This window comes from Hyla sarda, chromosome 7, assembly GCF_029499605.1.
Source record: "Hyla sarda isolate aHylSar1 chromosome 7, aHylSar1.hap1, whole genome shotgun sequence".
In the NCBI taxonomy this organism is placed as follows: Eukaryota; Metazoa; Chordata; class Amphibia; order Anura; family Hylidae; genus Hyla; species Hyla sarda.
The window spans coordinates 208,374,741-208,389,014 of NC_079195.1; the positions used below are offsets into that span (position 1 = coordinate 208,374,741).

A 14,274-nucleotide genomic window follows, 5' to 3' on the forward strand; every position below is an offset into this window, starting at 1 on the left:
TGATCAGCGAATCGCAGGGCAGGCTGCTCCGGGGTCTCCTCCTCCCTGTTTAGCAGTACATGTGCTACCCAGGGAGGAGGAGTATAGGAGTAGCTTGCATAGCAATAGACACCTGCCGAGACCCGATGTAGAGAAGAAAACTGAGTCTTGAAGCACTTTCTCAGCTGTTTGGGACACAGAACGCTTCAAGACACTGTTTTCTTCACTACTCCAGCTTGTAAACTTGCAGTGGAGCTTCAACACGGCACTGATAACTAGTGTGCGAGCGCTGTCTCCACTGCAGTTTACATGCCGGGGGCGGGGATGGAAGGGCTGTGCGCGAATCTAATCAGCCAATGCGTTTAATGCGCACGCTCCCGCCTGTCTGATTGACAGGCAGGGAGCGAGTGCAGCCTAAATGAATTAGGACCGATTGTCCGGCCGGCATCAGTCCGAATTCAGGCGTGACGTCACACCAGACTGTAAATTTCACCCTAATAATAAAAAAATTAATTATGAAAATATATTAGAGATATGTTGTAGTACATAAGTACTACAACATATCAAAAAAAAAAGTTGGTGACAGTGACAATTTAAGAGTTTTTAATAGAAGTAATTTACAAATCTGTTTAACTTTCTGGCACCAGTTGATTAAAAAAAATGTGTTCCAGGGGAGTACCCCTTTAAGGTTAAAAAAAATGCCAGAAAAAACGCAAGAACTACTGCCACTGAATTTCCTGCGTTTTGACGTTTATTCTGGCTTTTTTGTACCTTTGTGTGGAAATTGCATTTTTGGCCAGTTTCCCTGCGGGCGTTTTTTGGAATTTTGTTGGGTTCCAAAAAAAAAAAAAAATAGAACCCAATTACATGGCCCCTTTATCCATTTTTTATATTGCCGGCCACATTTTTGTGTCCCTGCCCGCTGACATAAATTGGTCCCTGATTGAAAAAATTTCGTTATAAAAATATAAATTTAGTTCCCTACAATGTTTTCAATCCCTAATGTATCTTTTTTTTTTTTTTTTTTTTTTATGGTAACCTATGAAATTGAATTAAAAAGAGCTAACTCCATGCCTTTTTGTATCGCTAAAGTAAAAAAAAAAAAAGAAATAAAAACCGCCCGCAAAAACGCCAATATTAAAACCCACATGGCTTTTTTTTTCACTCCTATAGACTTCAATGTGAGAAAAACAACAAGATTTTCTCAAAAAACCGCCAAAGTCTCGAGGTAGTTTTTGAAAGACTTCCAGGGAGCCCAAAATAGCTGAAAAACCAAAAGGATTACAAATAAAAACGCCAAACTGAAAAACACGAAGTTGATTTGGCATTTTTCAGTTCCCTATTAACGTGCAGCTAACATCTGGCCGCTGCGTTTTTTTTCACAGAAAAAATGCCGTGCGGCAGAATGGGTGTTTTTTTGGGGGCGTTTTTGGGTGAAAAATCTTGCAGGAATTTCAGCCTTAGGGTACGTTCACACGAGCGGATTTTCACAGCGTATTTCGCTGCAGATTCGCCTCTGAAGGACCCTCTGTATTCTGTCTTCACATGGGCCTGCTCGTAGCGGCAATACGTGCGATGTGCGAGTCACCGCGCACATGCGCACTATACTAGCACATCGCGGCAGCTCTCGGCCTGGCTCATTGAGCAGGGGGAGGGGCCACGACGTGTGCGAGTACACAGCGCATGCGCGGCGACCCGCACATCGTTTCAGTGTGTCTGCACGTAGCGGCGTATTGACGAGCAGGCACATGTGAAGGCAGAATACAGAGGTCCTTCAGCGGTGGATCCGCTTGTGTGAACGTACCCTTACACTGACTCCGAGTTATAACAAGGCAACCACAGATTGCTGTGTGTACATGAGGAGCAGCACTATTTCTGGTGATTATATAACTTATATTTGCTATTTGTCTGCTCTGCAGGCTCCATCTGTAATTTGCAGTTCTCTCAGAGCTGGGGAACGGAGCTCCCCTTCTCCCCCTCCATAGACTTGTATTGCTTGTCTTGCAGAGACAGGACAAAGCTAAACTAATTTTCAGAGAAGATTTAAGCAGCAGGAAGGAGGAGGGGGATTTTGATACCAGGAGAAAAAAGCATTTTTGCCTAATAAGATTATATTGCTTGGTGTTTATATTCGCTTTTTCTAATATCTAGGCAAAGTTTGGTAAAATGACAGCTTTTGTCCCCTTATCTTCACAAAACAGCAGCCTGATTAAGTATATTCAATAGAATGATCTGAGGCAATAGTATAGCGCCCCCATGTGGTTGACCCCTAATAATATAGCTGGAATTTTCTTTACCCAGGGCAAAGGTTCAGCTTGCTGCTCTAGTTATGTATCTTAATAATCTGGCCATGGTGTAGAGACATGTTTGTGCCCCCTTTTGGCAATGAGTGCATTGCCCATCAGCCTCCCCCCAGTTGACATACTCCCCGGTGCCCTATTCTAGAACTGCAGTGACATCTCTTTTGCTCTTTGATAGGATAGGATTATCTTGAGTAGCATATGGTTGACTTAGGCTGACCATACTCTTTAGATTAGTATTTCCCAACTAGGGTGCCTCCAGCTGTGTAAGAACTACAACTCCCAGCATGCCTGAACAGCCAAGAGTTCTAGTTTTGCAACATCTGGAGGCACTCTGGTTTGGATACACTGCATTTGATGTGACAGCTGAACTTGCCGGTTTTGGCGGGTGGTGGCCAAAGATCTAATGTGTATTATGGTGCCTCCTGATAAGATAAGAATTGGATATGTTATAATAAAGGGGTACTCTGCCCCTAGACATCTTATCCCCTATCCAAAGAATAGGGGATAAGATGTCTGATCGAGGGGGTCCAGATGCTGGGGACCCCCACAATCTCCCTGAGGTACCCGGCTTTATTTTAGAGCGTCAGGTGCAACGCCGGAGGCTTGTGACGTCACGGTCATGCCCCCTCAATGCAAGTCTATGGGAGGGGGCGTGACAGCCGTCACGCTCCCTCCCATAGACTTGCATTGAGGGGGCGTGACCGTGACGTCACAAGCGGAGCGTGGCCATGATGTCACGAGCCTCCACCCTGCATCGCCAGTTATCCGGCACAGAGCGAAGTTTGCTCCGTGCACCGGATGTCTGGGGTGCCGCAGTCGAAATCGCAGGGGTCCCCAGCGTCGGGACCCCCTGTGATCAGACATCTTATCTAGAGGCGGAGTAACCCTTTTAAACTGACCAACCCTCGGGAAGATCACCTGCCGCCAGAGGACTTTTCTTCATTCAGAACACATGCATGCTTAGTTGAGCTAAGTGGACATATGTGTAGGGGGGGTCATTCGCCAGCAGCTATTTTATATCTATTGTGACACCAATAGAATTACATTCTTTTACCTCCAGGTACTATATATGCCCAGTATCTGGAGGTAAAATAATGTAATAAATCATAACAATGAATCATTCATTGGTTCATTGCACTCATGTAGTAGTTCTCATATAGCATATTGTGGATATATACAGCGGGTGAAGCAGGGGCCAAGTCCTAGGAACGTGTGGGAACTGAGTTCCTGCACTGTTTCCACAGCAGGAACACAATTCCCATTAGCAAAAACCCTGCAGGACCAGCCCTTTAGTTGAAATCATGGGTGAATTCACACTTTTTTTTCCAGGACTTGACCCCTGGGGTGAAGTAAGTATTGAACACATCACCATTTCTCACTCCATATATTTCCAAATCGGCCAATGACATGAATATTTCACCAGATGTTGGTAACAACCCAAGTAATCCATACATAGAAACTAAAACAAATAGGATCAGATATCAGGCTATGGGTAAAAATGTGAAATGACTCAGAGAAAAAGTATTAAACACACAAATAATGGGAGGTGCAAAAAGTCATGGAAAGCCAAGACAACAGATTAAATCTATCAGTAAATAAACAGCAATCCAGACCCTTGTCGGTGCAAATTAATATCAGCTGGTTCAGTCCCAACTGATGGCTACAAAAAGGTCTCATTGCCGAGGAGTCACACAAGACACATGTCATGGTGGGTAAAAGCAAAGAGCTGTCTCAGGAGCTTCACAATTTAATTGTTGGAAAACATAACAATGGTGTTGGCTACAGGCGCATTTCTAAGCTTCTGAATGTTCCAGGGAGCACTGTTTGGGCCATAATACGGAATTGGAAAAACGATCATTTCACCATAAATTAGTCTTGACGAGGTGCTCGTCACAAGAGGAGAGAGAAGAATAATCAGAAGAGTTGTCCAAGAGCCAAGGACACTTGTGGAGAACCTAAAAAAGACCTGGAATTAGCAGCAACTGTTGTATCATAGAAACAGTATTTAGTGAGAAAAATGGGGACATGTTAAAGGGGTACTCGGGTGGACAAAAAAAAAAAAAAAAAAAAATATATATATATATATATATATATATATATATTTTTTTTTTATTCAACTGGTGCCAGAAAGTTAAACAGATTTGAAAATTACTTCTATTAAAAAAAACTTCATCCTTCTAGCACTTATCAGCTGCTGAATACTACATAGGAAATTATTTTCTACTTATTTCACTCGCTGTATAATGTACAATTATTTATATTTATATATTATGTAAAATTATTTATATATAATGTACAATTATTTATATTTATATATAATGTACAATTATTTATATTTATATGTAATGTACAATTATTTATATTTATATATAATGTACAATTATTTATATATATATTATGTAAAATTATGTATATATAATGTACAATTATTCATATTTCTATATAATGTACAATTATTTATAATTATATATAATGTACAATTATTTATATTTATATGTAATGTACAATTATCTATATTTCTATATAATGTACAATTATTTATATTTATATATAATGTACAATTATTTATATTTATATACAGTGACCCCCCCCCAACCTACGATGGCCCCGACATACGATCATTTCAATATACGATGCTTTTGTATGTCGGGGCCATCGCAGAAACGGCAATCCGGCAGCCCTGACTGCTTCAGCTGCCACCGGATAGCCGTTTACGGTGCCCCGTGTGGTCCGCTGATGATCACTTACCTGTCCTCGGGGCTCCGGCGCGTCCTCTTCGGGATCCCCTGCATCGTCGGCGCTCTCCATCGTCGTCATCACGTCGCTGCGCACGCCGTCCCGTCATCCAATAGGAGCGGCGTGCGTAGCGACGTGATGGCGGTGACGGAGAGCGAGGATGCCGGGGAAGCAGAGGCCTTGCCGCAGCGTCGGGGACACCCCGGGGACGCGGCGACAGCGATGGAAGGCGACATCCAGGGCAGCGGTGACGAGTGGTGACGGTTCGGAGCAGCGGGGACACGTGAGAATAACCTCCAATACCACTGGTCTTCAACCTGCGGACCTCCAGATGTTGCAAAACTACAACTCCCAGCATGCCCGGACAGCCAACGGCTGTCCGGGCATGCTGGGTGTTGTAGTTTTGCAACATCTGGAGGTCCGCAGGTTGTAGACCACTGTCCTATACTTTACATTGCACGGATCCCTCAACATGCGATGGTTTCAACAAACGATGGTCCATTTGGAACGGATTACCATCGTATGTTGAGGGACCACTGTATAATGTACAATTATTTATATTTATATATAATGTACAATTATTTATATTTATATATAATGTACAATTATTTATATTTATATATAATGTACAATTATTTATATTGATATATAATGTACAATTATTTATATTTATATATAATGTACAATTATTTATATTTATATATAATGTACAATTATTTATATTTATATATAATGTACAATTATTTATATTGATATATAATGTACAATTATTTATATTGATATATAATGTACAATTATTTATATTTATATATAATGTACAATTATTTATATTGATATATAATGTACAATTATTTATATTTATATATAATGTACAATTATTTATATTTATATATAATGTACAATTATTTATATTTATATATAATGTACAATTATTTATATTTATATATAATGTACAATTATTTATATTTATATATTATGTACAATTATTTATATTTATATATAATGTACAATTATTTATATTTATATATAATGTACAATTATTTATATTTATATATAATGTACAATTATTTATATTTATATATAATGTACAATTATTTATATTTATATATAATGTACAATTATTTATATTTATATATAATGTACAATTATTTATATTTATATATAATGTACAATTATCTATATTTATATATAATGTACAATTATTTATATTTATATATAATGTACAATTATCTATATTTATATATAATGTACAATTATCTATATTTATATATAATGTACAATTATCTATATTTATATATAATGTACAATTATTTATATTTATATATAATGTACAATTATTTATATTTATATATAATGTTAAATTATTTATATTTATATATAATGTACAATTATTTATATTTATATATAATGTACAATTATTTATATTTATATATAATGTACAATTATTTATATTTATATAGTATGTAAAATTATTTATATTTATATATAATGTACAATTATTTATATTTATATATAATGTTAAATTATTTATATTTATATATAATGTACAATTATTTATATTTATATATAATGTACAATTATTTATATTTATATATAATGTACAATTATTTATATTTATATAGTATGTAAAATTATTTATATTTATATATAATGTACAATTATTTATATTTATATGTAATGTAGAATTATTTATATTTATATATTATGTAAAATTATTTATATTTATATATAATGTCAAATTATTTATATTTATATATAATGTACAATTATTTATATTTATATATAATGTACAATTATTTATATTTATATATAATGTACAATTCAGCCTCATGGTATTGGTACCACACAGATGGATATAGGACGGCAGTATAGCGAGCGGGCGCAGTGGGCGACAGGCGGCTACTGTATCTCTTTTCCATGTCTGGCTGCAGGCGATCTCTGTCAGTCTGGTTTCCCAACATCCATATTCATTTCATATGACTGAAACTGTGGAATGCCTGACGGCCCCCGAATCATCACCTTCTGATCCTTCCCAGACTGAGGTGACCCGTTCAAGGACTGCTAGTGCTTAGTCAGTGCGGTTCCCATGCTGACCATGCAGGACAGGACTCATTTGCCCAATTGTGTTGTCTTTGCGCTATTTTGTGAATAACGTAAGACTGGGGGGAAAAAAAGACACCCGTGACTCAGGGGGTAACCGGACCGCAGTCTCCATCATTGCTCCTGGAAAACCCCCGTCCATTTCCTGATAATTCACACAAATTACACAAGTTCATATTAGAAAAAACATTTTGTTCAAGATTTTGTTTTTTGTTTTTGTGTTTTTTTTCCCCTCCTAGAAACATTACCATATTTGTATATGGAACGAATACAGATAGTTAGGCCTATCTATAGCCAAAAAGTCTTCAAGGCTAGAAAAATCAAAGGATCAAACGATGTGAAGTGCCCTAAAACATAACTTGTGGTGGGTAATTAAATTAAAATACACCAAAAAAAAAAAGTGGAATCCCAGCGAACAGGGACCACATTCCCCGTGGAATAAACCGTGGGATAATGTACAGTTTGTAGGTGTAGAATTTATCACCACCTCACATAGATTCACTGAATAAATACAATTCTTCTAAACGGGTTTCACTTGCTGTGGTTACCACTGATTTCTTCAGGGGACAATTGGTCAGTTAGTGTTAATGTACTGTAAATGTGGAGTAGAGTGCCGCACAAATTCATAGGTAGGGTTTTAAGGGGTAATCTGCCAATAAACATATTATCCCCGTATCCAAAGGATTGGGGATAAAATGTCTGATCGTGGGGGTCCAGCCGTGGGGTCCCCCTGGCGATCTCTGATGCGGCACCCCCGTCATCCGGGTTCATGAGCAACACAGGATCACAGTGCTTCCCGGTAGTGAGGAGCTACAAACTACGGACTCCAGGAACCACCCAGGGGCAGGAGTGGTTAAAGGGGTATTCTGCTGCTCAGCGTGTTGAACAAACTGTTCCGAACGCTGTAGCCGGCCTCGGGAGCTTGTGACGTCATAGCCCCGCCCAATCATGATGTCATGCCCCGCCCCCTCAATGCAAGTCTATGGGAGGGGGCGTGGTGACTGCCACGCCCCCCTCCCATAGACCTGCATTGATGGGGCATGACGTCATGAGGGGGCGGGGCTATGACATCACAAGCTCCTGGCATCGGCTCCTGCATTCGGAACAGTTTGTACCACTTTAACAATCTTACTTCCAGAGCCACAAACACAATGTATATAGGTCAGTGTTTCCGCTGTTGCAACAGCTGGAGGCACCCTGCTTGGGAAACACTGATATAGGTAACATAAAAGCTGAATCTTCTAAAGAGGCAGAAACACAAGGGAAGATGTAACTGCTGAAATAATCTGCAGACACAAGAGACATTGGGGTGGGGGGGGGGGGGGGGAATAGTCATCATTTAGCGCCACTTTTTTGCTTTAGCTGTGCCACACTTGCTTAAAATGTGCCACACACTATTAGCACCACATGGACACGGGTGCCAACTGCAACACGATTCAGGTCAAGGACCACAATGTATATAATTCACAGATGAACAGCGGCAACTCCAGTATGGTGAAAAAAAGGGGCAACGTTTCGGCTCGCTCACCAACCATTCTCAAGCCTTGGCATTATTTATCTATTATTTGTTATATATATATTATTATTTTATTATTTCTATTTATAATACATCATACATATTTATTAGACATCATCAATTATCGATCTATCTAATATATATATATATCATACTGGAAGCAGGCACGGCAGCACTCACCAAGGTAGTGATAAGTAGTGGCTTTTATTATCACCAAAGAAATATACAACAGCGACGTTTCGGTTTGCTCTAGTCTCCAAGCATTTATCAAGCCTTTATCAAGCTTGGAGAGAAAGCCGAAACGTCGCTGTTGTACATTTCTTTGGTGATAATAAAAGCCACTACTTATCACTACCTTGGTGAGTGCTGCCGTGCCTGCTTCCAGTATATCAAAGAGGGACCTGTGACCATGGTCTAACTACAGCCTGCACCCACCTACAGCTTTAAGTGTGCCGCTCTACCTGCTTTGTTGTATATCATATCTATCTCCTATCTGCTTATCTATCTATTATCTATCTATTTCTTTCTATCTCTCCTATCTATTTATCTATCTATCTATCTCATATCTATCTCATATCTATCTCATATCTATCTATCTCATATCTATCTATCTATCTATCTCATATCTATCTCATATCTATCTATCTATCTCATATTATCTATCTATCTCATATCTATCTATCTCATATCTATCTATCTATCTCTCTCATATCTATCTCATATCTATCTATCTCATATCTATCTATCTATCTCATATCTATCTATCTCATATATATCTCATATCTATCTATCTATCTATCTATCTCATATCTATCTATTATCTATCAATCTATATCTATCTATCTATCTCATATCTATCTATCTCATATCTATCTATCTATCTATCTATCTCATATCTATCTATCTCATATCTATCCATATCTATCTATCTATCTATCTATCCATATCTATCTATCTATCTATCTATCTATCTATCTCATATCTATTTATCTATCCATATCTATCTATCTATCTATCTATCTCATATCTATCTATTATCTATCATCAATCTATCTATCTATCCATATCTAGCTATCTATCTCATATCTATTTATCTATCTATCCATATCTATCTATCTCATATCTATCTATTATCTATCTATCATCAATCTATCCATATCTATCTATCCATATCTATCTATCTCATATCTATTTATCTATCTATCTATCCATATCTATCTATCTATCTCATATCTATCTATCTCATATCTATTTATCTATCTATCCATATCTGTCTATCTCATATCTATCTATCTATCTCATATCTATCTATCTATCTCATATCTCTCTATCTCTCATATCTATCTATCCATATCTACCTATCTATCTATCTATCTATCTCATATCTATCTATCTCATATCTATCTATCTCATATCTATATATCTATCTCATATCTATCTATCTCATATCTATATATCTATCTCATATCTATCTATCTCATATCTATCTCTCTATCTCATATCTATCTATTATCTATCTATCATCAATCTATCTATCTACTTGTCCGTGTCTCTCTCCATTACATTATCTACCTGTACTTGTCATCGGAATGTCGATCATCTTAAAATACATTTCGATTTTGGTAAGAAGACACAAAGCCCCGGCATTCCTTTCTTATCCTCCAGATCTGTTGTCATCCCGAGTGTTTACATGGCAGATTAACCTCACAAAGTATTTCTCTATTTTAAGCAATTTTAAATGAAAGTCTCTTACTCTGACGACTCCGAGTTTTTTTGTCTGACTTAAAACAACATGACCCTCTCCCATCTTTGTGAGGAATCCTGAGGTCTGACAGCTGCAGCTCCATTTTTACATTGTGTGAAAGCTTCTCATACCAGTCTAACCACTCCGCACGGAGATTCACCTGCGCCCCATACAACTTCTGGATGAGCCCCTGTGACCTCCTCATACCCCGCCGCCTCTATGTAGAATTAAGTAGGGGGGTGGCAGAAACCTTTCCAGAGAGACTGTATCGGGTATTGGCCAAAGGGTCGTGGAACTGGTGTAAAAAGGGAAACAAATAGTGTTGGGCGCGAATATTCGCATTTCAAATTTTTATCGCAAATATCGCAAATTCGCGAATATTACGAATATATTCGCTATATATTCTAAATTGTGAATATTCGATTTTTCCGCATATTCCTTCTTTTCACTTGTGGGCCAATTAGAATGATGTAAATACACTTGTCAGAGGTTATCAACAACATCCCCACCCCCTCACTGTTTTCTTCCTCGAATACGTGAAAATGCGAATATAACGAATACGCGAAATTCACGAATATAGGATGAATATTCGTCTATATATTCGCGAAATATCGCAAATTCGAATATGGGCAATGCCGCTCATCACTAGAAACAAACACCAGCTCTATAAGCCGGAAATAACAGGTCCCATAAGGGGGTCCTATTTGGTCATTGCAGTGGGACCAGGTCTCATCTAGTATATAGCGTAAAATAAGTTTAAACCACTAAAGCAGTGGTCTCCAAACTGTGGACCTCCAGATGTTGCAAAACTACAACTCCCAGCATACCCGGACAGCCAACGGCTGTCCGGGCATGCTGGGAGTTGTAGTTTTGCAACATCTGAAGGTCCACAGTTTGGAGACCACTTTGTTAGTGGTTTAAACTTATTTTACGCTATATACTAGATGAGACCTGGTCCCTGGAGTAAGCGTAGTAGGCACCTGCCTAGGAGTTGTAGTCTTTTCTTAACATCTTCAAGGGGTATTCCATGAAAAAACTTTTTTTTTTTTAAATATATAAATCAACTGGCTCCAGAAAGTCAAACAGATTTGTAAATTACTATAAAAAAAAATCTTAATCCTTTTAGTACTTATGAGCTGCTGAAGTTGAGTTGTTCTTTTCTGTCTAACTGCTCTCTGATGACACCTGTCTCGGGAACTGTCCAGAGTAGAAGCAAATCCCCATAGCAAACCTCTTCTACTTTGTCCAGTTCCCAAGACAAGCAGAGATGTCAGCAGAGAGCACTGTTGCCAGAAGGAAAAGAACAACTCAACTTCAGCAGCTGATAATTATTGGAATGATTAAGATTTATTAACAGAAGTAAATTACAAATCTGTTTAACTTTCTGGAGCCAGTTGATATATATAGAAAAAAAAAAGTTTTTCCTGGAAAACCCCTTTAAGGTCCACAGTTTGTAGAACAGTGTTCTATTGTTGTGAATTTTAATTCAGTCACTCTCGTGATGGGTAAGCGTAGTAGGCATCTGCCTAGGAGTTACAGGTTGGAACATCTGGGGGTCCACAGTTTGGAGACGACTGTCCTATGTTTTTGGGTTTTCATTCATTTATTCTTGCGAGGGGTAAGCGTTGTAGGCATCTGCCTAGGAGCTGTAGTTTTGAACATCTGGAGGTCCACAATTTGGAGACTACTGTCCTATTGTTTGGGATTTTCATTCATTTTTGCAATCAGCATAGTAGACATCTGCCTAGGAATTGTAGTTTTTTTTTTTTTTTACATCTGGGGGTCCACAGAATGGAAACCACTGTCCTATTGTTTTTTTATTTTCATTCATTCATTCATTCATTCTTGCAAGGGGTAAGCGTAGTAGGCATCTGCCTAGGAGTTGGAGTTTTGAATTTCTGGAGGACCACAGAGTGGAGACCACTGTAAGCGAGGGGTAAGCATTAGAGATGAGCGAACTTACAGTAAATTCGATTCGTCACGAACTTCTCGGCTCGGCAGTTGATGACTTTTCCTGCATAAATTAGTTCAGCTTTCAGGTGCTCCCGTGGGCTGGAAAAGGTGGATACAGTCCTAGGAGACTCTTTTCCAGCCCACCGGAGCACCTGAAAGCTGAACTAATTTATGCAGGAAAAGTCATCAACTGCCAAGCCGAGAAGTTCGTGACGAATCGAATTTACTGTAAGTTCGCTCATCTCTAGTAAGCATAGTAGGCAGAGAGGGGGGACTTATTAATGTACCTGGGGGGTGGAGCGGAGGGAGGGGTTAGAATAGTTTACAGGGATAGGCTTCTTAGGAAGAAAAAACATACACCATTGAATTGCACTCTGACTAATGCCAGAAGTCTGACCAATAAAACTGATGACCTGGAGTGGTTGATGTCTGAGGAGGATTATGACATAGTGGGTATAACAGAGACTTGGTTGGACGATAGCTGTGACTGGGCTGTCAACATACAGGGTTATAGTCTATTCAGGAAGGATCGGACAAAACGGAAAGGGGGAGGAGTTTGTCTTTATGTGAAGGCCGCACTGCGGGAGGATATATGGGAGGGAAACGATAACGTGGAGTCATTATGGGTAGAAATATGTGGAGATAAAAATGGAAAAATTCTGATAGGGGTTTGTTATAAGCCACAAAACATAATGGAAGAGGCAGAAGATCAATTACTGAGGCAAATAAACAAGGCAGCAAATCAGAATGCGGTGATAATAATGGGGGACTTTATCCTGATATAAACTGGGAGACTGAGACCTGTGAATCTCATAAAGGAAACAGGTTCTGACTATAACTAAAGACAATTATCTGTCCTAAATGGTGCCGGGCCCGACCAGAGGGGGCGCCCTACTGGACTTAATATTAAAGGGGTACTCCGCCCCTGGCATCTTAACCCCTATCCAAAGGATAGGGGATAAGATGTTAGATCGCCACGGTCCCGCTGCTGGGGACCCCGGGGACCGCCGCTGCGGCACCCCTCCATCATTACTGCACAGAGCGAGTTTGCTCTGTGCGTAATGACGGGCGATACAGGGGCCGGAGCAGCGTTACGTCATGGCTCCGCCCCTCATGACATCACGGCCCGTCCCCTTAATGCAAGTCTATGGCAGGGGGCGTGACGACCGCCATGCCCCCTCCCATAGACTTGTATTGACAGGGGCGGGCCGTGACATCACGAGGGGCGGAGCCATGACATCACGATGCTCCTGCCCCTGTATTGCCCGTCATTACGTGCAGAGCGATCTCGCCCTGCGCAGTAATGATAGCGGGGTGCTGCAGCAGAAATCCCTGGGGTCCCCAGCAGCGGGACCGCTGCGATCTAACATCTTATCTCCTATCCTTTGGATAGGGGATAAGATGTCTAGGGGCGGAGTACCCCTTTAACCAACATACCTGTTAGTTTAACCTCCATTGCATGTAAGTTTTTGAGGGTTTTCTAAGAGATGCTATTTTGGAATATCTTGATAAAAATAAATGTATGACCCCATATCAGAATGGCTTTATGAGGGATCGGTCCTGTCAAACTAACCTGATCAGCTTTTATGAGGAGGTGAGCTCCAGACTGGACCAGGGGCAATCGCTGGATGTCGTATATCTGGATTTTTCCAAAGCATTTGATATGGTGCCACATAAAAGGTTGGTGCATAAAATGAGAAGGATTGGGGCTGGGGGAAAATGTGTGTAAGTGGTTAAGTAACTGGCTCAGTGATAGGAAACAGAGGGTGGTTATTAATGGTGCTTATTCTGATTAGGTGACTGTTACTAGTGGGGACCACAGGGGTCAGTCTTGGGTCCTGTCCTATTTAATATATTTATTAATGACCTTGCAGAGGGGTTGAATAGTAAAGTAACAATCTTTGCAGATGATACTAAACTCTGTAAAGCGGTAAACACAATAG

At 39.4% G+C, this 14,274-nt stretch overlaps 1 protein-coding gene across 2 annotated transcripts in view; it reads right to left on the reverse strand.

Moving 5' to 3' along the window:
- FOXE3 (forkhead box E3) overlaps positions 1–14,274 on the reverse strand; it is a 65,722-nt gene that overhangs the window by 34,402 nt on the left and 17,046 nt on the right. Inside the window, exon 2 of one of the 2 annotated variants that reach the window (XR_008846268.1) lies at positions 4,001–4,237. The exons of the other annotated variant lie outside the window; for it this stretch is intronic. The gene's annotated coding sequence lies outside the window, so the exon portion shown is untranslated. Of the gene's footprint in view, positions 1–4,000; positions 4,238–14,274 lie in introns of those variants that run through there. 2 annotated transcript variants of the gene reach the window in all.